Below are 24,272 nucleotides of genomic sequence, written 5' to 3' on the forward strand. Positions count from 1 at the left end.
TATCTGAAATTCTTTTCTGACCAGGTCTGCTTTTTAAAATGCTAAGCCCTTCTTATGAATTTAAGCAGTGTCATTGCTATGGGTAATATGGCACTGCCTGCTTGCCCCACCTAGTCCAACATGGTGGAGAAGGTCCATTCACTGCATCTGAACTGTGTACACTGTCCCAGTTCCAAGTATGCAGAGGGTCTATGTCAAGCCTTTAAGCAGTTTGTAACATGGTGCTTACAAATCTCATTTAAATGCTCAGTCTCCTGAAAGAGCCAGAGTTCATGCTGGCAGCATGGCCTAGGAAGCTGCAGTTCTCAAAACAGTGTGACTTTTTTTTCTGCTGCAGTTGAATCAGGAAAACCTCTTAAAGGAGTCATGCCTCTGCCTGCTTCAAGCAAATAGAGCCCACCCAAGAAAATGCCACTACCAAACCAGGCTTAACTCTGTTCTTTTGTATCTAGGATTCCTTCCCAAACTCTAAGAGTAGATTTTAGTTGGCCACGTGGGTGCCAATTTGCTAAATAAAGGTCTCTTGTTTGTTTCCAGCTGCTCAACAGTTCAGCCCCAAAATAATAACACAGAAACTGTATTAATTAAATCACTGCTTAGCCTATTAGCTCTAACTTCTTATTGGCTAGCTCTTACATATTAATTTAACCCATTTCCAGTAATCTGGATATAGCCATATGGCTGTGACTTACCAGGTAAAGTTCTGTCTGGCTCTGGTAGGGCTACACGATTTCTCTCACTCCTCTTTCTTTCTTCCAGCATCAGCTTAGTTTTTCTTACCTATCTCTGTTCTACCCTATCAGGCCAGCCCAGTTTTCTTTATTCATTAATGGTAATAACAGCATACAGAGGGGAATTCCACATCAATAGATAGAAAAAAAAACTAGCATAAAACCTTGTGACCAGATGTGGATAGTACCAACATACTGTATATAAAAGAAAGATTGATTGACATAAATATTCTCTGTCCACCCCTTCATCTTCCTATAGATAAGGAGAGAGTGAGCCTGGAAAGATTAAGTAGAAAATAAAACAGGAAAAGGCAAAAGAGTAAAACTCTTAACAATTCAGTTCATAGGGAATTAAGTACTTGTGAAAATGATATTCAGCTTGTTTGGCAAATTGAAAAGAGTTATTAGGATGTTTATTTAAAATGCTACTCTTTGCACAATGCATTTAGGAATACAGTGTAATTAAAAGAAAAAAANGGTAAAAAACAATGACTTCTCGAATTTTGCATGCAAATGGATGGAAATAGAAAACACTATCCTGAGTGAGGTAACCCAGACCCAAAAAGATGAAAATGGGATGTAGCTCATTTGGTAGAGTGCTCGTTAACCTGTACTACACATTGGGTCCTAGTTCCAACAACGCATAAGCCAGGGATGCTAATGATGCAGTTTAGAATTCTAACACTTGCGACAGAGAGATGAGGAGTTTAAGATCTTACAGATTTTGAGGCCAGCCCTGATGTTACAGGACCATGTATCCAAGACTAAAACAAAGTCTCCCAAGGTTCATAGAGTATCATGGAGCAGTGGTGGCGGAAAGAATGCGGAAACCGAGGAAAGGCTGGAGTGACATGGAACACTGTCTCCTGAACATGGCGTTGCCATTGCACTCTTGAAATGTAAGTAACTGTGATGACCTGCAGGAGTCATGCACAAGACTGAGCCCTTCGACATTTCATCATGGATCAGGGAGGGGCTCCTAAGGCTCTGGCCTCCTTGATAATTTATAGACAGTTAATGTTGCTAGGGAGTGGAGGGAAAGGAATACTCACTCACTCTTTCTTAAGGGTCTAAGGCAGTCAATGGTAGCTGAGGTGGGGAGAGACCGTTTCTTTAGTGGTGTAGCCACTGGTAAATTGCCATGGTCCTATAAATAACCCCCCACTCATCTTTCTGTAAGCAACCTTGATTAAGTTAGTTGGGACACACACACACACACACACAAGATAAGAATGTAATAGAGAGACACAGATAATAATGTAATAGGTAGGGATGTTGGGAAGTGGAAGGGAATCAGTGCTGGTGGAAGAGTGAAAGAGATGAGAGAAACCTAAGGAGGAATTGGGAGATGGCTCCATGGATCATAATTTAGAGCTTGCCATGGAAGCATGAAGACCAGAATTCAGATCTCTCGAACCATGTAAATTCTGAGCAGGCAAGGTGACTTCCGGTAATCAAGTACTTGGGAGGCAGAAGTAAGATGGTTTGGGAGGGAGCAAGCTTGCTAGCTGGACTAACTAGCTCTAGGTTCAGTGACAAACCCCATCTCAATAAACTACAGTGGTAAATAATCAAGGTGCACCTGCTGTCAACTTCAAGCCTTCACATATACAGAGCCAAACATGTAACTACACCTGTACATGTGTGAAAACACATTTAGCACATATAAAAAGAGAGGGCATTAGGGTGAATATGATGTGTGTGTGTGTGAAATGCTATAGTGAAATCCATTTTTATATATAATTAATATTTGCTAATAAAAGCCTCATGTATAATATCCTTAAAAAATAATTTGAAATAGATTCTATTTTTCCTTATTTTCTGTTTTTGGATTGCTTTGTTTTGTTTGTTTTGTGAGGAGGAAGAACATAAAGTTGGGGTAGGTAGAGAGGGGGTGACCTGGAAGGAGTTGGGGGAGGGGAAAGCATATGATCAAACATAATATATGAAAATTAACACTGTCTAGGTTAATATTCCAAGCTTATAGAAGTTGAGAACAGAATAGTGATTACCAGAGGACAGGGAGAGAAGGAAAAAGGGAAGCTCTTGCCTCATGGTTATAAAGTCACAGCCAGAAAGTAGGACTATCTTCTGGAATTCTATTACACAGAGATTAGACTTAATAATAAATACAGTGTGTTATAATTCAAGATACAAAAGAATTAGATGATAGAAGAGTTTCATCATGAAGAAATTACAAACGTTTGAGCGACGAGCAACTTGAGTGATAAGTAACTTGAGTTGATCAATACACATATGGACTGAAACAACACAGTGTCTCATGATAATCTGTTAAAATATAGCTTTTATAAGCCAGAAAAATTCTAAGTGACCCACACATTCAGCACTTATTGAGAGGTGTGGTTTGAGAGTAAAATGTGCGTTTGTCAGTGTGGGGGTATGTGAGGTGTGTTGCTGGCATATTGAGATGTACCCATAGGGATTGCTTGGCTTGTGAGATGGAGAATGCCACCAGTGGGCTAATGAAACCCAAAGAGCGAGTACCATTGTTTGGAGACTAAAATGGTTCAAGAAGTGGGGAAGGCTATGAAGAAGTGGCATTGTTTAATTAAACTTAAATCAGCCACCATGTGCCAACAAGTCCTTGAAAAGAGAACAATAATTAAGAGTAAGTTAAAATTAAAAGAGCAATTTCAGGAAAAAAAACCCTTTATGATTCTGGGGAATAAAACTGTGGAGCGCTTTACAGGTTATACAATAAAGTAAAATAAAAGAAGTCACAAAAATCCATTTATCGTTTTGGATGCAGTAATATTTTCAGGGGGCATTGTGGCCTTGCTTTCACAGCAGTACTTGGAAGTTGATGAACACTGATATCTTGCTTTCTGTATGTTGTGTTTTTACCATTAGTGTAGCCCAGAATCAATTTAGTATGCCAGAGCCAGAATAAAGGAAACCGATCACTTCAACAATGTAATTGAGTACTGAAACCAATATAATTCTTTGTCACCATGTAAAACAATAATGGGACTGGGAATACTTTTCTGTTTCTGTGTTAACCAATTGTGAGGATAAATTTACCCACTTGTTTTAGGAAATACCTTTTCCTGAAAATAAAGCTCAAGCCAATTAAGAGTTTATTTAACAAGACTAGCATTTCCTATTGCAATTCGTGCCAATATTTTCACCTCCTTTTGCTCACCGATCTAGAAATGTCATGTCATAAAATCTCCATGCTCCAAATTCGATGGCAGCCTCATCAAGACATGGTCAAAGATCACCCATCCCAGTATATAATATCTTATCTTGCTCTTCTCCCTCTGAGACAATATCTAAACTCTATGAATGTTCACTCCTATCTCTGGAAATCTAAGAGTTTGCTCTGATTGATCAATGATTTGGCAGCTTCCTTCCTCCCTTCCCCCTCCTGCCCTTCCTTCTTCCTCCTCTCCTTCCTTCCTTTCCTGGGAAATATGATAGATGACAGACAAGAAGGTAAATTAGTGTATTCAGGAGATATTCTCTTATGTATAGAGACACCAGGAGCCAGAACAACATGATGTGTTACTATTTTTGAGAGTCAGTTTCTACTTGCAGGCAAGGAAGGCTTAAAGCATTGGCATAAATGCTTCTAATTTAGTTTTTATTTATTTTGTGTGTAAGTGGAGCCACATGTGGACATCAGATGAAAACCAGCAGGAGTCATTTACTCCCCTTCCTCCAGATTGGCTCTGGGGATCAAACTCAGGTTGCTAGGCTTGGTGATAAGTGTCTTTACCCTGTTGGTGTAGGAGGGTCTTCTATGTGTTACTTTCATTGGTTAAATAAAGAGATTGCCTTGGCCTAGTTGATAGGGCGAACTCAGGAAGGCAGGTATGACAGAACAGAATTCTGGGAGGAAGAAAGCAGAGACAGGCAGAGAGCTGCCCGCCTTGAAGCTGCCAGGTCAGACATGCTGAATCTTTCCCAGTAAGCCACGGACTTGTGGTGACATACAGATTATTAGAAATGGGTTAAAACAAGATGTGAGAGTTAGCCAATAAGAGGTTAGAGATAATGGCCAGGCAGCAATTTAATTAATACAGATTTTCATGTGATTATTTCGGGCATAAGCTAGCCGGGTAGGACGGAACAAGGGGCCTGTGCTCCTAATACAACACCTAGTGAACCATCCTGCTACCCCTAACTATTCTTTTTTTTTTCATTTTGAATAGATATTTTCATACAGTATATTCTGACTACAATTTCCCTTCCCCCGACGCCCTAACTATTCTTTAAACAAGAACAGCAAATACCTAGTTCGTACTCAATAATTTTTAGGTGATTAGTGCAATTCTCTCTTTCTGCAGATAGAGGTGATTTAAAATTCATTGTATTATGAAATCATAAACCTTAAGGATATATATGTATTTTTGTTTTATATACTATATATATATATATATATATATATATATACACAGATAGACACATAATGCTATCTCATTCCTGTGAAAGATTTAAGGCCATTTACATATCTGCGATAGTGCAAGAATAAGTCACTCTGAGAAAGTGACATTCTGCAGAGCTTTCAGGGAACTTCTTCACAGTTCCACATCCGTCCTTTTCTGCAGCTAATGACTGATTTCCCCTTTTAGCACTGAAGAGAAGGCTTAGTAAATTATAACTTCCACGTTCTCTGCCCTGACTTCTTCCTACAGTTGTGGGTCAGGGCAGGTGAGAAGAGTTGAAACTCTATTAGAGGGTAAAGCCACAACACTGGAGGGACCTGATTTTCCTTCTGTGTCCTGGGAGCATGCAGTTCAGCACATGCGCACCGCTAGCTAAAGCACTGACTCCATAATGGCTGCCATGTGTTCACACTTCTGGACTGTTGTGTGGCTTAGAAATTTACAAATGAAAATTGTTCAAAAACTTATTTCTAAGAGCAGTAGAAAACAACACCACCAAAAACTCCAAGAAGTATGAATGAGATGCCTACTTGTAACAAGTATAACGAAAGATGACATGTCTACAAAGAACAATAAACCCCTGGGGAGAAATGAACTCCTGGATACCTTTGGGAGGAGTGTAAGACAAAGATCAAAGTTTGGGAAAGGGATGGCTTACTAGTTCATTTCTGTGTTAATAATGTGTTGATTACTCATTAAACTCTTAGGTGTGTAATTCTGTGTAAACATGGTTTTTGCTGCAACACTGCTACTCAAAGGAAGAACATGGAGATAAGGTATAACTGGGCTGTAGCAATCCTGTGCTGAGAATTGAGCACCCATGGGGTTCTATCTTTATTGGTGGCCTGGGTTAGTGACGCAAGAGAGCATGCTCATCTGTAAGAGACTTAAGGATAGGATTTCGAACTGAAGAGCTGATGGGAAAGGAAAACTTCATAGAGTCAACGTTTTAATTAATCACATTTTGATTGTTTGGGGGAAGGAAAGACAATTTCTTGAAGACACAGCTATAAAGCATATCTATCTTAAAATAATTTTACACTCTGACTTATGGATGTCTTTTAAGGTCTATGCTGTAGTATGAATGGTTCAGTTGGACAGAGCTCTATTTGAACAATTTGGTTCCACTGTTGCAGAACATCGATTCACAGGTGTTCTTCTGGGGCAAAATTTTTAAAGGAATAAATTTACATTGTTCCATCTGCAAAAGTACCATTTTCCTTATTACATTGTCTCTTTTATTAATACAAGGTAATAAAAGATCTTTAATAAGTCTAGCCAAACATTTCTACAAAGCTGTTGCTTCACAAAAATTCACATATTATTGTATTTTAAAAGGGGGAATACATTTTATTAATTCACATTAAAGGACGTTATTTGAATATAGTAGTAAAAATGCCAATTTTGTATGAATTTTAAGCATAATAATATGCTGGTTTTCTTCAGACTGTATTTTACCTATAATTGCCCAAAGTACAATAAGATCCGAGGAGTTAAAATCTACTAGAATGTAGTGGAAGGCAGACAGCTAAATGGTAGAGAATTATCTCACATGTTAGGAACCAAATTTTTGAGCTATATAGGTATATAATGCATTTCCCTTTGATGCCTTTTCATTTTTAGTCAGTTCCAGAAACACTGAAATACGTGGAGTTCTTGTACTATGATAGACTTGTGTTTGTAATATTAAAGTGACTAAGTCACTTGGAAAGATATGCCCAGAGTAATTGATTCTGTAGGCCCAGGCTTGTGGAAATGCTCTTACATGTTGGTTGATGCCTTTTAACAGAATGGCTGAAGTCATATAACAGAACTCATTTATTACTTTTAAGTAACATTTTTCTATAGTACTGTTAAATGGTGACATTTGATGAGATGTGTCCTGCTCTGCTCATTGTCCTAAGCTAAATATTTAGGGATAAAAAGATTTTGTTATAATTTTTCCTTTTACAGTACAGTTTGATCCTGTGCTTATGTGTTTTTTTTTAAACTGGGGTCTAGAGTGCAATCTGAATGTCATGGAGGAATTTGTATAATATATTAATGAGGGCACAGTTATACAGTCACAGATTTATACTTGATTGTGCTCTATTATACGATAAAGCATTTTCTTCTAGTGTGGAATTAAGAAATGTTCTTTCCTCTTTGTTTTATTGATGAATTAATCTAACCTTGAAGCATTTAGCATGAAGTTAACTTAAGGGTCACTAGATGACTTTTTATTAAAGGAGAGAAAAAAATACTGCCTAAACTATGACTTTCTCTGGTTAGAAAGTACCTTTGAAATCATCTTTTGAGTCATAGGGGGCTTATTTTTATAAAACTGAGATGCACAGTTATACTTTATGCAGATTAACATGCAATAATTAATTCTCTTGGGATACTAAGTACTCAATAAATCCTTAAGGAATTATGCCTTCTACTGAATTGTTTATAATATAAATATGAAAATGAAGATATTGATATAATTTGCTAGTTCCCAGTATATACATTTAGAATATATTTCTGTTTGTACAGAATGAACTGATTGCTAATTTGTCACTTTATTGTCCGGTTTAGCCAAATTAAATTCTAGTCTTGGCTCATAGATGCAAACATGTCTTTGAACTTGGGACTCGAGTTAGAAGAAAATATAAATGACCATTTTAACCTTGACCCATCTGTTATTTTAGACAGTTTGAAATAATTAATAGACTTCAAGTAATTGATTTTCCACATCTGGTCATTTAAGTTTCCACTGTTAATGCAATATTTCCAGTGAGAAAGCCCTGCTATCAGAAAAGTGGAGTGTGGTAGTATAAGGTGCTGGTGGTAAATGCTTCTATCATACTACCATTAGTTATTAGACTGATGACACCTGATATCTTCCTTTGGTCCTGTTTAGAAGGCAGTACTATTATATTATAATGATATTCTTTGTTTCATGTAATAAGAAGGTAGGCAAATTCCCTTTCTTACTCATCGCCTATTCACCATTTTTAGATTTCTTCATTTATTTACTATGTGCAAGTGTGCATATGTCAATGCCATAGTGTGCGTACAGAGGTTAGAGAACAACTTGGAGGTATTGTTTCTGTTCCTCCACCATGTGGGTCACAGGGATCAAACTCAGATGATCAGACTTGGTAGCAAGTGTCTTTACCTCCTGAGATATCTCACTAACCCCTACTTATTGGATGTTGTATGAAACCACTTAGGTGATGGGTTGGACAAAAAAAAAATAACCATTATGGTGAAATTTCATGTGTTCAAATAAAGATGACTCAAAATGTCTGATATTCTCTTTGGTTTATTTAATGCATAACACCTGAGAAAGCAGATCATTTGAGTATACTGCAGGAGACAGACATTTATTTAAATTAAATTCATTTATTTATATCCCCGACTACAGTTTTCCCTCCCTCCTCTCCTCCCATTCCTTCCCTGACCTCTCCTCTGTCTGTCCCCTAACTCTTTATCTGTTTCTGTTCTGAAAGAGGCAGGCCTTCCATACATAGCAGCAAAACATGGCATATCAAGTTGTGGTAGGACTAAACACCTCACGTTGTATTCAGGAGGGGCAAGGCAACCCGCTATGAAGAAAAGGTTCCCAAAAGCCAGCCAAAGTATTATGGACAGTTCCTGCTTTCACTGCTAGGAGCCCCACAGTAGACTAAGCTACACAACTGTCCCATATATGTAGAGGTCAGTTCTCTGAAGGCTCCCTGGTGGTCAGGTCAGTTTCTGTGAGCACCTATGAGTTCAGGTTAGTTGTTTCTGTGGGTTTTCTTGTTGTGTCTTTGACCCCCCTGGATCCTACAGTTCTTCCTCTCTCTCTCTCTTCCTCAGAATTCCCTGAGGTCTACCTAATGTTTTAACTGTAGGTCTCCATCTGTTTCCATCAGTTGCTAGAGGACACCTCTCTAATAACAATTGAGGTAGGCACCGATCTATGAGATTACAGTTAGGCATCATTATGTTGACACTTTTTTCATTCATGTTTGGTTATATCCTAAGTTTCTGGGCCATCTAGCCCAGAGTGAGACCCATGCCTCCAGAGTGAGCCCACCCCTCCAGGCAGTGTCAGGGTCTTAGTCATTGGTTGACCACTCCCACAATCTCAGTACCACCATTACCCCAGCATATCCCATAGGCAGGACAGACTGTAGGTCAAAAGCTATGGGGCTGGTTTGGTGTCCCAATCCCTCCACTGGAAGTCTTTTTCTGGTCATAAGAGATGGCCAGTTTAGTCAACGTCTCTGCTATTGCTAGGAGTCTTGGCTGGGGTCACCCTTGCAGATTCCTGGTAGTTTCCCTTGCATCAGGTTTCTACCTGATCCCCAAATGCTCCCCTTTCCAGTCATCTCTTTCAGTACTCTCCTCGCTCCAACCACCTGCCAAGTCACCTTCAAGTTTCCATCCCCGTCACCCCCAGTCCACCCACAATATCTCTTCTATTTCTTTTTACAGGAAGATCCAAACATTCCCCCCTCGATCCCTTGTTACCTAGCCAATCTTGGTCTATGGATTGTAGTATGGTTATCCTCCACTGTACAGCTAATATCCACTTACAGAGTGAGTATATACCATGTTTGTCTTTCTGTGTCTGGGTTATCTCACTCAGGATTATTTTTCTAGTTCCATCCATTTGCCTGCAAATTTCATGATGTCATTGATTTTAACAGCTAAGTAATACTCTATTACGTAAATGTGTTTCTTTATCCATTCTTCAGTTGAGGGGTATCTAAGTTGTTTCCAGGTTCTGGCTATTATGAATGATGCTTCTGTGAACATAAAAATTGAGCAGGTATCCTTGTGGTATGGGTCTGCATCCTTTGGGTATATTGCTGGGTCTTGAGGTAGATTGATTGATTCCAGATTTTCTGAGAAACTGCCATATTGGTTTCCAAAGAGGCTGTACAAGTTTACACTCCCACCAACAGTAGAAGAGTTTTCCTCTTGTTTCACATCCTCTCCAGCATAAATTGTCACTTGTGATTTTGACCTTAGCCAATCTTGCAGGTGTAAGATGGAATCTGAAAGTCATTTTGATTTGTATTTACCTGATGGCTAAGGATGTTGAACATTTCTTTTAGTGTTTCTCAGTCATTTGAGATTCCTCTGTTGAGAATTCTCTATTTAGATCTGTATCCCATTTTTAATTAGATTATTTCTTTTTTGTTAATGTCTAGTTGTAGTGGAATTGCACTTGTATTTTAATAAATAAAGCTTGCCTGACGATCAGACAAGGCAACACTGGCTAGCCTTACAGACCAGGCAACAATGACACACACCTTTAAACAAAATAGCCACTATAGTTTGCCATAGAAACCAGGTGGTAGTGGTACATGCCTTTAATCCCAGAACTAGAGAGGTTTATATAACTAGAGGAGCTCTCGGTATCAGTCTCATTCTGAGGTTTCCTGGAGGCAGGATCATCATTTATGGACTTAAGTAGAGGTAAGAAAAAGTGGCTTTGCTTTCCTGGTCTTTAGGTTGAACTCCAATATCTACCTCTGAGTTTTTATTAATTGTACAACATTCTTGAGTTCTTTATATATTTTGGAAATCAGCTCTCTGTTAGATGTGGGGTTGGTGAAGATCTTTTCCTATTCACCAGGATGCTGTTTTGCCTTATTACAGTGTCCCTTGCCTTACATAATATTTTCAGTTTCATGAGATCCCATTTTAATTGCTGATCTTAGTGTCTATACTACTAGTATTCTATTCAGGAAGTTGTCTCCTGTGCCAATGCATTTAAGGCTATTTCTCACTTTCTCTTTTACCAGGTTCAGTGTGTCTGGATTTATTTGGAGGTATTTGATCTGCTTGGACTTGAGTTTTGTCTAAGGCGATAGATATGGATCTATTTGCATATTCTACATTCAGAATCCAGTTATGGCAGCACCATTTTTGAAGATGTTTTCTTTTTTATCCATCATATAATTTTGGCTTCCTTGTCAAAAATCAAGTGTTCATAGGTATGTGAATTTACTTGTGTGTCTTTGTTTCAATTTCATGGATTGACCTGTCTGTTTTTATGCCAATACTATGCTCTTTATACTACTATATCTCTGTAGTAGAGCTTGAAACCTCTGGTGATATGATGATATCTCTGGAAGTTCTTTTATTGTATAGGATTGTTTATCACTATCCTGAGCTTTTTGTTTTTCCACATGAAGTTGAATATTATTCTTTCAAGTTCCATAAAGAATTGTGTTGGGATTTTGATGGGGATTACATTGAATCTGTAGATTACTTTTGGTAAGATGATCTTTTTACTATGATAATTATACTGATCCATGAGCATGGGAGATCTTTCCATCTTCCGATGCCTTCTCCAATTTCTTTCTTCAAAGACTTGAAGTTCTAGCCATACAGATCTTTCACTTGCTTAGTTAGAGTTATACCAAGATATTTTATATTATTTATGGCTATTGTGAAGGGTGGTATTCCCCTTTCTCAGCCTGTATATCATTTGTGTATAGGAAGGCTACTGATTTTTTTTTAGTCAATCTGTATCCAGCCACATTGCTGAAGGTCATTAACAGCTGTGCGATTTCCTTGGTAGAATTTTTGGGGTCACACAATATATAACTATCATGTCTTTTGCAAATAGTGATACTTTGACTTCTTCCTCTCCAATTTATATCTCCTTGATCTCCTTTGTTGTCTTACTGCTCTAGCTAGAAATTAAAGTACAATACTGAATAGATGTGGAAAGAGTGGACAGCCTTTTCTTGTTCTTGATTTTAGTGGAATCTCTTTGAGTTTATATATTTAATTCAATGATGGCTATCAGTTTGATGTATATTGTTCTTATTATATTTAGGTATGTTCCTTATATCCCTGATCTCTCTATGACTTTTTTCATGAAGGTGTGTTAGATTTTACTAAAGCCTTTTTCAGCATATAATGAGATGATCATGTATTTTTTTCTTTCAGTTTGTTTGTATGGTAAATTACATTGACAGATTTTCATATGTTGAACCATCCCTGCATCTCTGGGATGATGCATACTTGAAAATGGTGGATAATCCTTGTGATGTGTTTTTGATTCAGTTTGTGAATATTTTATTGAATATTTTTACATCAATGTTCATGAGAGAAATTGGTCTGTAGTTCTCTATTTTGTTGAGTCTTTGTGTATTTTGGGTATCAGGGTGACTGTGGCCTCATAAATGAAATTTGGCAATGTTCCTTCTGCTTCTATTTTGTGTAATAATGTGAGGATTATTGGTATTAGCTCTTCTTTGAAGAGCTAATAGAATTCTGTGCTAAAACTTTCTGGCCCTGGGCTTTATTCAGTTGGGAGACTTTTAATAACTGCTTCTTCTTCTCTAGTGGTTATTGGTCTCTTTAAATTGTTTATCTGCTCTTGATTCATTTTAGTATGTGGTATATATCAAGAAATTTGTTCATTTCTTTTAGATTTTCCAGTTTCTTGGAGTATAGGGTTTTGAAGTATGACCTAATGATTCCTAATGATTTCCTCAGTGTCTGTTGTTATGTTCCCACATCTTTTCTGATTTGTTAAGTTGGATATTCTCTCTCTGCCTTTTGGTTAGTTTGGATAATGTCTTGTCTATCTTATTGATTTTCTCAAAGAACAAATTGTTTTATGAATTCTTTTAAATGTTCTCTTTGTTTCTATTTTATTGATTTCAGTCCTCAGTTTGAATATTTTCTGTCATCTACTCCTCTTGAGAATGTTTGATTCTTTTTGTTTTAGAACTTTCAGGTATGCTGTTAAGATGCTTGTGTGGGGTTTCTCCAAATTCTTCATGTAGGCACTTAGTGCTATGGACTTTCCTCATTAGCACTGCTTTCATTCTGTCCCGTAAGACTTGACATGCTGTGTATTTATTTTTACTGAATTCTACTCAGTCTTTAACTTCTTTCATTATTTCTTCTTTGATCCAGTCGTAATTCAGTTGAGAGCTGTTAAGTTTCTATGAGTTTGTAGAGTTTTTGCAGATTCTGTTGAATTCCATTTTTAATCCTTGGTGATCTGATATGATATAGGGGGTTATTTCAAATTTTTTTGTATCTGTTGAGAAGGTTCTATGAGGTATTGCGAAGTAGGTATATTCTTTTGTATCTGATTGAAATTTCCTAAAGATATGTTAGGTCCATTTGAGTTATAATGCCTATTAATTCCATTATTTCTCTGTTTAGTTTTTGTCTGGACATCCTGTCCATAGGTGATAGTGGTATATTGAAGTCTCCCACAATCTATATGTGAGGTTTTGATGTGTGATTTAAGCCTTAGTATTGTTTCTTTTATAAATGTGGGTGCTCTTGCATTTGGAGCAAAGATGTTTAGAATTAAGGTATCATCTTGGTGGACTTTTCCTTTGATGAGTATGAAATGTCTTTTCCCATCTCTTTTGATTAATTTTGGTTTGAAGTCTATTTTGTTAAAAATTAATATAGCTACACCAGCTTGCTTCTTAGGTCCATTTGATTGGATTTTTTCCCAACCCTTTACTCTGAGGTAATATGTATTTTTGATGTTGATGTGTATTTCTTATATGCGGCAGAAGGATGGATCCTGTTTGCATTTCCATTCTGTTAGCCTGTGACCTTTTATTGGCAAATTAAGTCCACTGATATTGAGAGATATTAATGACCAGTGATTGTTGTGGAATATTATTTTAACTGTTTAAAGGTGTGTTACTTTTTTATGCTGCATTTCTTAACGATGTAAGGGTGTGTATTTAATTATGTAAAGCTGTGTTGCATTTGTTTTACCTTTTCTGCCTAAGCCACCTGATTGGTCTAATAAAGAGCTGAATGCCAACAGCTGTCAGAGAAAGGATAAATGAGGCTGGCAGGCAGAGAGTAAGTAGAAGGAGAAATCTAGGCTCAAGAGAGAATAATGAGAGAAGAGAAGAAGTGGGAGAGGTTGAGGGAGAAAAAGAGGAAAAAGTCCAGGGCCAGCCAGGCAGCTGCCTGCCAGCAGACACAAAATAGGACATACAGAAAGAACAAAAGCCCTGAGGCAAAATGTAGTTGAAGAAGAACAGGTTAAGTTATAAGAGCTGTCAAGAAACAAGCATAAGATAAGGCTGAGTATTCATAACTATTATTAAATCATAGTATCATGATTTGGGAGCTGGTTGGTGGTCCCAAAAGAAAAAGCCTGGTACAAGTGATTGCTAATTTCTTTATTTATTTAGTTAGTTGCTGTTGTTGGTGGTTTTTGTCTTAAGGTTTTATATTGATATGAAGAGACCATGACCACTGAATCTCTTATAAAGAAACATTTAATTGGGGTGGCTCACTTAGCATTTCAGTGGTTTAGTCCATTATCATCATGGTGAGAAGCATGGCAGCATGCAGGCATATATGGTGCTGGAGGAGTAGCTGAGAGTCCTATATCTTGCAGACAATGGGAAGTTGACAGAGACACTGGATGGTATCCTGAGCATAGGAAACCTCAAAGCCCACCCCCATAGTGACACACTTCCTCTAACAACAACATACCCACTTGAAAAAAACCACACCTGATGGAGGAGGGTCATCTGTCTATGTGCTTCTTTCATTGGTTAATAAAGAAACTGCCTTGGCCCTTTGATAGGACAGAAAATTAGGTAAGTGGAGAAGACAGAACAGAATGCTGGGAGGAAGAAGGCAGTGAGGCAGACGCCATGCCTCTCCTCTCCAGGTCAGCTGCCATGGAGCCAGCTGCCAGGTCAGACATGCTGAATCTTTCCCGGTAAGCCACCACCTCGTGGTGCTACACAGATTATTAGAAATGGGTTAATCAAGATGTGAGAGTTAGCCAATAAGAGGCTAGAACTAATGGGCCAGGCAGTGTTTAAAAGAATACAGTTTCTGTGTTATTATTTCTGAGGCTAAGCTAACCATGCGGGAGTCAGACAGGACGAAAAGCAGGCCTGCTCACCTCATCTCTACACACACCTCCTAATAGTGCTATTCCCTATGAGATTATGGGGGCCAATTACATTCAAACTATCACATTCCACTCCCCTGCCCCCATATGCTTGTAACAATACCACAATGCAAAAATGCATTTAGTTCAACTTCAAAGTCTCCAAAGTCTATCACAGTCTCAACAATGTTTAAAAGTCTGAAATTCAAAGTCTTTTCAGAGATTCATGCAATCTCTTAACTATATTCCCTGATAAAATAAAAAAAGCAGATCACATACTTCCAACATATAATGGTGCAGGATATATGGGATTTACACAGGAATCACCATTCCAAAATGTAGGGAAGGCAGCATAGTGAGAAAATACTGGACCAATGCAATACTTAAAACCAGCTGGGCAAACTCCAAACTCTGTATCTCCATGTCTGATGTCAAAATGCTCTTTAGATTTTCAACTCTTTTCAACTTTGCTGACTGCAACATATTTCTTTCATTTGGGCTTGTTCCACTCCCTGTTAGCAGCTTTCCTTGACAGGTATCCCATGGCTCTGGCATCTCTAACATTGTGGGTTCTCCAAGGCAATCCAGGCTTCAAAGTCATATTTTCATGCAATGCCCTTTCTAGGCCTCCATTCAGGGATATCCCTGACACATGCCTGGTTTCAGCAGTTTTTCCTAATCTTGGGGGCAAATTCCATAACCCATTTCTTCTATCCTTAACTTTAAAGCCATACCATGTGGCTGAATCTGCCAAATTCTGCTGTTTACTGTGCCTTGAACACAGCCCCCTCATTCAATTACATATTCACCAGATTCTGTCCTCCTCTGCCTAAGCTTGGCTGTCCTAGAACTGATCTCTAGACCAGGCTGACCTCAAACTCCAACAACCTCTTGCCTTTCCAGTGCTGGGATTAAGGGTGTGCCCCATCACAACTGGCTCTAAGCTTCTCTTTAGTTCCTTTTCACAGATTGGAAACTTGGCTCAGTAGAATCTTGTCCAGAGGTCACTACTCCCCTTATTCCATTTTTTAATATTTTTATTTCCTTGAACACAGAATTTAGTTCCACTTTCTGGTGCTCTTTTTCTCCTCAAATATTTTTCCTTGCTCAGCTTGCTCCTTTTCATTATAAATCTTTATCAGAGTTAGCACTAATAACTACATAACAGAGTCTATACTAGGGTGTTTTGAGATTTCCTTTGTTTATGGAATTAATATAAAACACTTTAGCCTCAGGCAGAGTCTTCAGACAAGGGCAAAGGGCAGCTACTTTCTTCACCAAAACATCATAGGAATAATCTCCAGGAAATATACTAAAATTCTTCTCCTCTGCAACCTCTTGAGATAGTTCCCGGCAGTTCAAATCATTATCAGGACCATTGTCTGTTGTGGAATATTTTTTTTTACATTGTAAAGATGTGTCTTAGCTTATGACACTTTTTGAGTCCATTGACATTACAAGATATGAGTGACCAGTGATGATTGTTAATTCCTGTTATTTTTCTGTTGGTGGTGGTTTTGTGTATATATGTGTGTGTTTCCCTTTTTTTGGGTTTTGCTGTTGTGAGATTATCTATTGCCTGTGTTTTTGTGGGTCTAAATAACTTTGTTAGGTTAGAGTTTTCCTTGTAGTACTTTCTTTAATTCTGGGTTTGTAAATATGTATTGTTTAAATCTGGTTTTGTCATGGAGTATTTTGTTTTATTCATCTATGGTGATTGAAAGTTTTGCTGGGTAAAGAAGCCTGGGCTGGTATCTGTGGGCTTTTAGACTATGTATGACATCTCTCAAGGCCCTTTCAGCTTTTAAAGTCTCCATTGAGAAGTTGGGTATAATTCTGATAGGTCTGCCTTTATATGTTACTTGATCTTTTTAGTTTGCAGCATTAATATTCTTTCTTTATTCTGTATGTTTAGTGTTTTGATTATTGTGTGGTATGGGGAATTTATTTTACAGACACTTTGGCAGTCTGTATGCTTCTTGTACCTTTATAAGCATGTCCTTCTTTAGGTTAGAAAAATTTCTTCTATGATTTTGTTGAATATAATTTCTGGGCCTTTGAGCTGGGGTTCTTCTTCTTCTATTCCTATTATTCTTAGCTTTAGTCTTTTCATAGTGTCTCAAAATTCCTGAGTGTTTTGTGTTAGGAAGTTTTTAGTTTTAAATATTTTTTGACTGATGAATCTGTTTCCTCTATCATATCTTCAATGCCTGGTATTATCTCCTCCATCTCTTGTATTCTGTTGGTGATGTCTGCATTTATAGTTCCAGTTCACTTACCAAGATTTTCCATTTCTAGAATTCCCTGAGTTTGTGTTTTCTTTATTACTTCTATTTCCATTTTCAGGCCTTGAACTGTTTCCTTCACCTGTTTAATTTTTTTTTTTGGCTTTCTTGGCATTCTTTAAGGGATTTATTGATTTCTTCCAATTTTTTGTTTGCCTTGTCCTCAATTGCTTTTAGGATTTTTTAAATTTCCTTTTTAAAGATCCATGTCATCTTTATAAAGTTATTTTTAAGGTCTTTTTCTTGTGTTTAAGCTGAGTTGGATTGTTCAGATCTTGCTGTTGTAGGATAGTTGGGTTCTGGTGGTGCCATATTGCCTTTTTTGTTATTGATTGTGTTCTTACACTAGTGTTTAGGCACATAGATTTGTGATGATTATAGGTCTGCTTGCTGATTCCTGCATTTGCCTTTGTTGGGTTTGTGTTTTGTTCCTTTGTTTCTGTTTCCTCTTTGGTCTTCTGGCCTCAGTAGACAAGGGTTCTGGTTACTAGTGAGTCTTCAGGTTCAGTAGGTGTGTCTACTGGGGTTTAGGGGATCTTAGGTCTCTAGCTTTGTCGTACCCTACCCATAAAGCCAAAGTTTTCTTCTGCAGTTGTAGGCCAAAATATGGAGGCCAGGGAAGGGGATGCAGTCTGGGATTGTGGAGCAGACTTTTAGATGTGTTAGTTAGCAGTGTGTGGTGTCTTACCTGGAATCCCTAGGACAAGACTGCCCTCTGGTAAAGTTGCCAGGGCTGTGGCTAAGAGTGTGAAACACAGGGAAGGGGTTGCTTGGGTCCCTATGACCAGCCTAACCCACAGTAAAACTGCCAGGGCTGTGGGTCAGAGTATGGAGCTCAAGGAAGAGGATGTTGAAGTCCCAAGGACCAGTCTGGCCTCTTGTAAAGCTGCTGAACCTGGAGTCCCTAGATTTTGCTTTCCTTACAGTAAAGCCAAAATCTTATTTCTAAATTGTAGGCCAGAATATGGAGTTCAGGGGAGGGCAAACAGTCGACAGATATGTAATTAAATGGTATCAGGTATGGACTCAACCAGTTACTCTCTGAAAGACAGTATTGGGTAGAAAAATAAAATTGCTATTAGTATTTTTAAAAGGAAAATGCTGTTAATTTTTGTCTTATACCAGAAAAGACGTGAAAGCTGAATGGATATAAGTCCAAATTAGATTTCTGCATAGTGCATTGTGTTAAAGACTACTGAGGCTACAGTTTAATTGTGTGAAAACTTATTTTGTGTTTAATTTTGATTAGCTGTCTTTGGTTATGGAGTACATGCACATGGGTGTTGACCCCCATGGAGGCCAGAAGAGGGTGTCTGACCTTCTGGAACTGGAGTTACAGGTGACTGTGAACCACCAACATGGGAGCCGAGAACGCCTGCAAGAACACTCAGTACTCTTAGCTACTCACCTACCTCTCCAGCCCCTGCAGCTAAATTATTTCAAACGAGGAGTTGAATGTGTAAATAATAAAAAGAGTTGAGATTGAGGAAAAGGGAAATGACTTAATATAAATAGTAAAATTGAGCCCAAGTTAAAGTTAGAACTAAAGAAAAGTCTGAGCTGCTAAGTCCTGCACTGACTGCTGTTAATGGTGGAAGAAATGTGTTAAAGCAGAGGAGAGATGAAAGCATATTCATTTCATGGAGAGTGTAAGTCTCATGATGAGCATAAGTTCTCTGTGTGATTATGAGATGTTCAGTGTATAAGGTGGGTGGTTCCTGGTCCCATCCTGAACAAATCCCTTGGAGAATCTGCCTTCTTCCCATAAGATTCATGATAGTTGTACTTGGAATGGTTGCCCCTTCTGTAAGCACCTCTAGGTGACGTAGAAGCAAGTGCCTCACCAGTTGAGTTAGCTTCCAGTCTTGGTGGCCCATTATCCATTCTCTATGTAGTAATAACCAAGGAAATTATTTTAGAATAGAAATGAGCCCTTGAATTCTGAATTGTATTTCGAGTTCAGTTCCTTTTTCATGATTGTTTATGATTTGATTCCTGATGAATTTTCTGGACTCTTGACCTACATTCACTTTCCAGCTTTTCAATTCTAGACATAGGCATATATATATATATATATATATATATATATATATGTGTGTGTGTGTGTGTGTGTATGTGTGTGTGTGTATATATATACATATGTATATGTATACACACACATTTAGATTGCCAAGCTCATTCCTGACTCAGAACTTTTACACTTCTTGGATTTTCTACTTTGACTGTCTTCCCAGAGACCCTTCTAAAGCTGGCTCTGTTGCTTCATGTATCTTTTCAAATGCTGTCCCTGGCTACTTTGTATAAAACACCACCTTGTTTCACTCCTGACTTTGTTTTCCTCTATGCTTTATTGCTAGCTATTACCACGCCATTATTTGCTTTCTTATTTTTGTTCCTCCATGAGAGGTGTTTTGTATTGGTCCATTAGATAAGAATGAAGAGTGGTGTGTAATTTTAAGCCAATTTTGTTTTCTGCTGTTTTCTTCTCCATTTAAATACTTCATTCTGCTTGAGGTGAAAACCAGGGCCATCTCATAGCTTTTCTCCATACTCTGAGATAACTAAAAAGTCCTCCAGACAGTTAATTAAAATGCCCCGTCCTATGTGATGCTCAGAATATGGGATTTATTCAGGGATAGTGCCTTTCTCTGCTTCCCTAACTATGTGTGACTAGTGGAAGTGGTTAAAAAGAACGTTGAGGTCAACCTCTTCTTTTAGTTGCTTTTGATTTCTTCGCCATTACTTAATGAAATTGAGGTATTGGCTCTCCAGCGTTCAAGTGCAAGGAACCAGAGGAGGAAAGGAGAAGTAAATAGCACTTTTCCTTGATTAGTACTTTATGAAACTGGCTTAAACTTCTGGAGCTGACTGAAGATTTTAAGAATTGATTCTTTCCTCAGCACTTTTGTGGTTGGTAGCAATTGCTCCCATTGATCTGACTCTTTGCACAGTTTCCGTGATGAAGATAAATGCATCACTCTTCCAATTAATCCTCTCTTCCTTTCTGAGCCCAGAGAGAGTGGCAGTAGCTACAGCTGAGCTCTGCTGAGTAGTTCATTCCTCTGGGAGTTCCTCTGAAACAAGACCTAAGTGAGATGGCCGCGGCTGCTTCCTTTAGTGAGGGGCAGTATGTGTCCTACAGGAAGCAGACCTTCTCCTTTAGAAACTCTGGGTCTAAATGGCAATGGGAACAGCCCTTTGCCTAAACCTGCTTAGTTTGTGTGATATTACATCTGCAATGTAACTCTCGCACCTAAGACTTGGAGATCATTTCAGAAGAGGGGCAGAAAGATTGTAAGAGCCAGCAGAGGAACAGAGGCTTTACTGAGACTGTCTGTCTCTTAGTGATGTCATAAGTTCCAAACTACTACTATTCTTGCATCTGAAATGGTGCTGGTGTTTGGATTTTCTCATGCCTGTGTTCATGAATGTCAATACCACAGTGTGAGCTTGTATGTGAAGGTCAGAGGAGCTGGCCTCACCTTCCACTGTTTTGTGGAACAGAGTCTCTTATTCTGCTGCATATACCAGTCCTAATGGCTTGCAGACTTCCAAGGATTCTCCTGCTTCTGCCCCCATCCTGCCGGATGAGCACTGGAAGTACAGATGGCATTACTGGTGTCTGGCTTTCCACAGCAAGTGCCTACCCACTGAACCATCCTCCCAACTCTCGGTCCAACTACTCTTGATTGTCAAATGGCTCTGGAGTCCCAGATGGGAAAATACAGCTTGCTTAAATTGTATCTACAAAAACAAAAGAATAGAAATAATTTGGCCATTAAATGGATACCTTGGGGGAAAAGGTCTCACTTGTTAGAATTTTCTTGGCAAAGCTTTAGCTTCTGAATCAGTCTGAAAGTCTCAGAATTTGCCACATCTCATAACACTTCCAACAGTGTTATATTGAGTGAAACAATGCATATTTTTCTTTGACAAAATAGTCAGTAGATCTATTTCATCTCTTATAGGAAGAGCTCAATCGTATTTTAAGCATCTTTTAAGGTCATATGGGTAAAAGTGTTCTATTGATGGAGTTCCTATTTGGCTGCAGTGAAGTGCCGGTGCAAAACTTTGTTCTTCTGTTGGTAAAACTGAGTCCTTTCTTGGTATATATCACATATAATAGACAGGAAGTGGTCCAGTTATTTAGTTGACCATTACTCAGCTGTATTACCATTTCCCCTAATACTTGTTGTAGATGTAATGTTTCCATTATGTTTGTGGCAGAATGGTTGCAAAGTTGAACCTTAATTTTTCACCCCTTCACACGTCCTGGTCTCCAGGCACAAAGTTCTATTTCCTCACTTTCCCGAATGTGACATGGCTGCGTGCTTTGTTTTAAGCCAATAGAATGTGGTAGAACTTTTGAAGCCCAGAACTATGTTATACCAATCTGTGAGGATCCTGCCATCCTGACAAGAAATTTGGCCTACCTTGCAGAAAGAGAGACAGTATACTGAGGAGAACTCTTTCCCCCATATTCAGCACTGTCCTGTAGTCTGACAGGAACAAGAGAGGTGGCAGTGCTCAGTGAAAACTAGAGGAACTATCAACCCAACCCAAAGTGGACTGAAAACTCACTGCATGGGTTCTGACAGCAATGACAGAAACATTGAGTGGTTAAGGTTGGATTTTTGGCATGATGCTGTATGCAGCATTAGCTACCTGCTTGATAAAAGCCAAATTTTAAACTTTTACTTGCCTCAGAGAATCACATAGTGCTCTGCTGTGTGATGAATATTCCCTCTAATGTGAATTGTTGAACTACAAATGAACTACAAATATGTAATGTTTAGACATGAAGAGAGATCATCCTCAAAAGGGTTTAAAATACTCAACCTTTTCTTGACGTTTTGCTACTTTACATATTAATTTATTAGATTTTTCACTAATAATAAAATCAGAATGTTCTTTAGCCTTCAATAAACTTTATAGCAACCTTGAATAAATTACAAAGGACTCCACTTAAGCAGACATCACCTATATGTCTGGTGTTATCTACAGCCATGGTATCACTAGCAGCTTATAAAGTACCAATTCATTTTCTCTTCTGAATTGCTATGTTTGGACCACCTATATTTGTGGGGATCATTTGTGCATAGTTGAGCTATTAAAGTCTATGCTCTGGACTCACAGGTCTATTTTCAGGAGCCCATGGAGCCATAGTCACTATGATGAATATTCTTTATCTTTTTATCTAAGGAGGGTCAAGTGAGCATTGACTATCTTGGAATACAAAAAATTTCCTTTTAACCTCATCCCTTCATGGGACCCAACAATTGGAAACAGCTTTAAAAATTATTATTTAACAATTCCATATATGTATATGATATATTTTGGGCATTTTCACCTACTATTACCCTTCCTCATTCCCCTCTCCCTCTCACTGTACTCTTTCTCCTTAACAAGCCCCCATCCTATCTTCATTTCTTCTTCTTAACAAGTCCCCATCCTATCTTCATGTTTTTTTTTTTGGTGGCCCAGTGCTTTTAATTATGTTTGCTTACATAAGCATGGATGGGGTTTATTTATTGGACCACGGATACCTTACCAGTGGATAAACCGTTAAAATAAATGACGTCCCCTCTCCTAACTCCCAGCAACCATTAACTGTTAGTATATTCTGGGAAAATGTAGAGCTTTATAAAATCCTCCTTAATTCATGATGGGATGTTGACAGGCTCCAGTCTTGTGCAGGCAATCATAGCTGCAGTGATTTCATGGGCACAATAATCATGTCATATGCGGAAGACACTGTGAAGCAACTTTCTAAATTGATGCCCTGAAACCTTTCTCCTATTTAGTCTTAGATACCCTTCTTGGTTGTATTTTAATCACATATGATCTAGCTATTATTCCCTTAGCTCTTGTAAGTCAGTATGTCTGTCACCAAGCTATCACATTGGATGACATTTGGTTGCACTTAGATATTTGAGCAAACACCTATTTAGATGGTTGCATAATGTTAATGTTGATTTTTAGTTTGTAATATGCTCTAAATATTTTTAGTTTTTAAAAGGAAAGCCCTTTAAGTACTTTCCACATATTGTTTTAAAAGAGCAGCATTGCTCAAATAAAATATTTATTCAATATGGGTTAAAATAAATCAAAGTTAATGTTACCTATAAAATATCACATCTGTATGTGATGTTTTCTGTACACATTTTACATGCATTTAGATCGTGTTCTGCTAAAAAAATTCAAGAATGCACCTTTTAAATTAACTCTTATTAAAATTAATCATTTGAATTAAATTAGAAGACCAGCTTTAAACATTTAACTTTTAAAGCAATATTATTCATATATTACTCATTGCATTTAAGATGTGACTATCACTTGATAATGAGAGGTCAATATATGTGAATTATTTAATTTCTTAGTGAAATATCTATCTAACCTCTTCAAATTGGACACATTACCCCTAATTTATTCCATATGTAGCCGACATTTAATGCTTGGCTCCATCTTTAGGGTAAATATAGGATACATCCACAAAGCCATGCCTATGTGTAGACAATAGGAATAAAGCAGTAGCCAACCTCAAGCAGAAGCGCATCTACCTAAGGCAATACAGATGCCATTAATTGTATTCTGTTATGAAGAAGTTATTGCTCAATCATTTCTTTTTTTTTTTGGTTTACACGTTTTGTGCAATCACTCTTTATTTTTTTAATTTATTTATTAAAGATTTCTGTCTCTTCCCCACCACCGCCTCCCCTTTCCCTCCCCCTCCCCCAATCAAGTCCCCCTCCCTCGTCAGCCCAAAGAGCAATCAGGGTTCTCTGCCCTGTGGGAAGTCCAAGGACCACCCACCTCCATCCAGGTCTAGTAAGGTGAGCATCCACGAAACTGCCTAGGCTCCCACGAAACCAATAGGTACAGTAGGATCAAAAACCCATTGCCATTGTTCTTGAGGTCTCAGTAGTCCTCATTGTCCACTATGTTCAGCTAGACCGGTTTTAACCCAGGC

The sequence above is a fragment of the Alexandromys fortis genome, unplaced genomic scaffold, assembly GCF_014885135.2.
Source record: "Alexandromys fortis isolate MF-2015 unplaced genomic scaffold, M_Fortis_MF-2015_v1.1 scaffold_147, whole genome shotgun sequence".
Taxonomy (NCBI): Eukaryota; Metazoa; Chordata; class Mammalia; order Rodentia; family Cricetidae; genus Alexandromys; species Alexandromys fortis.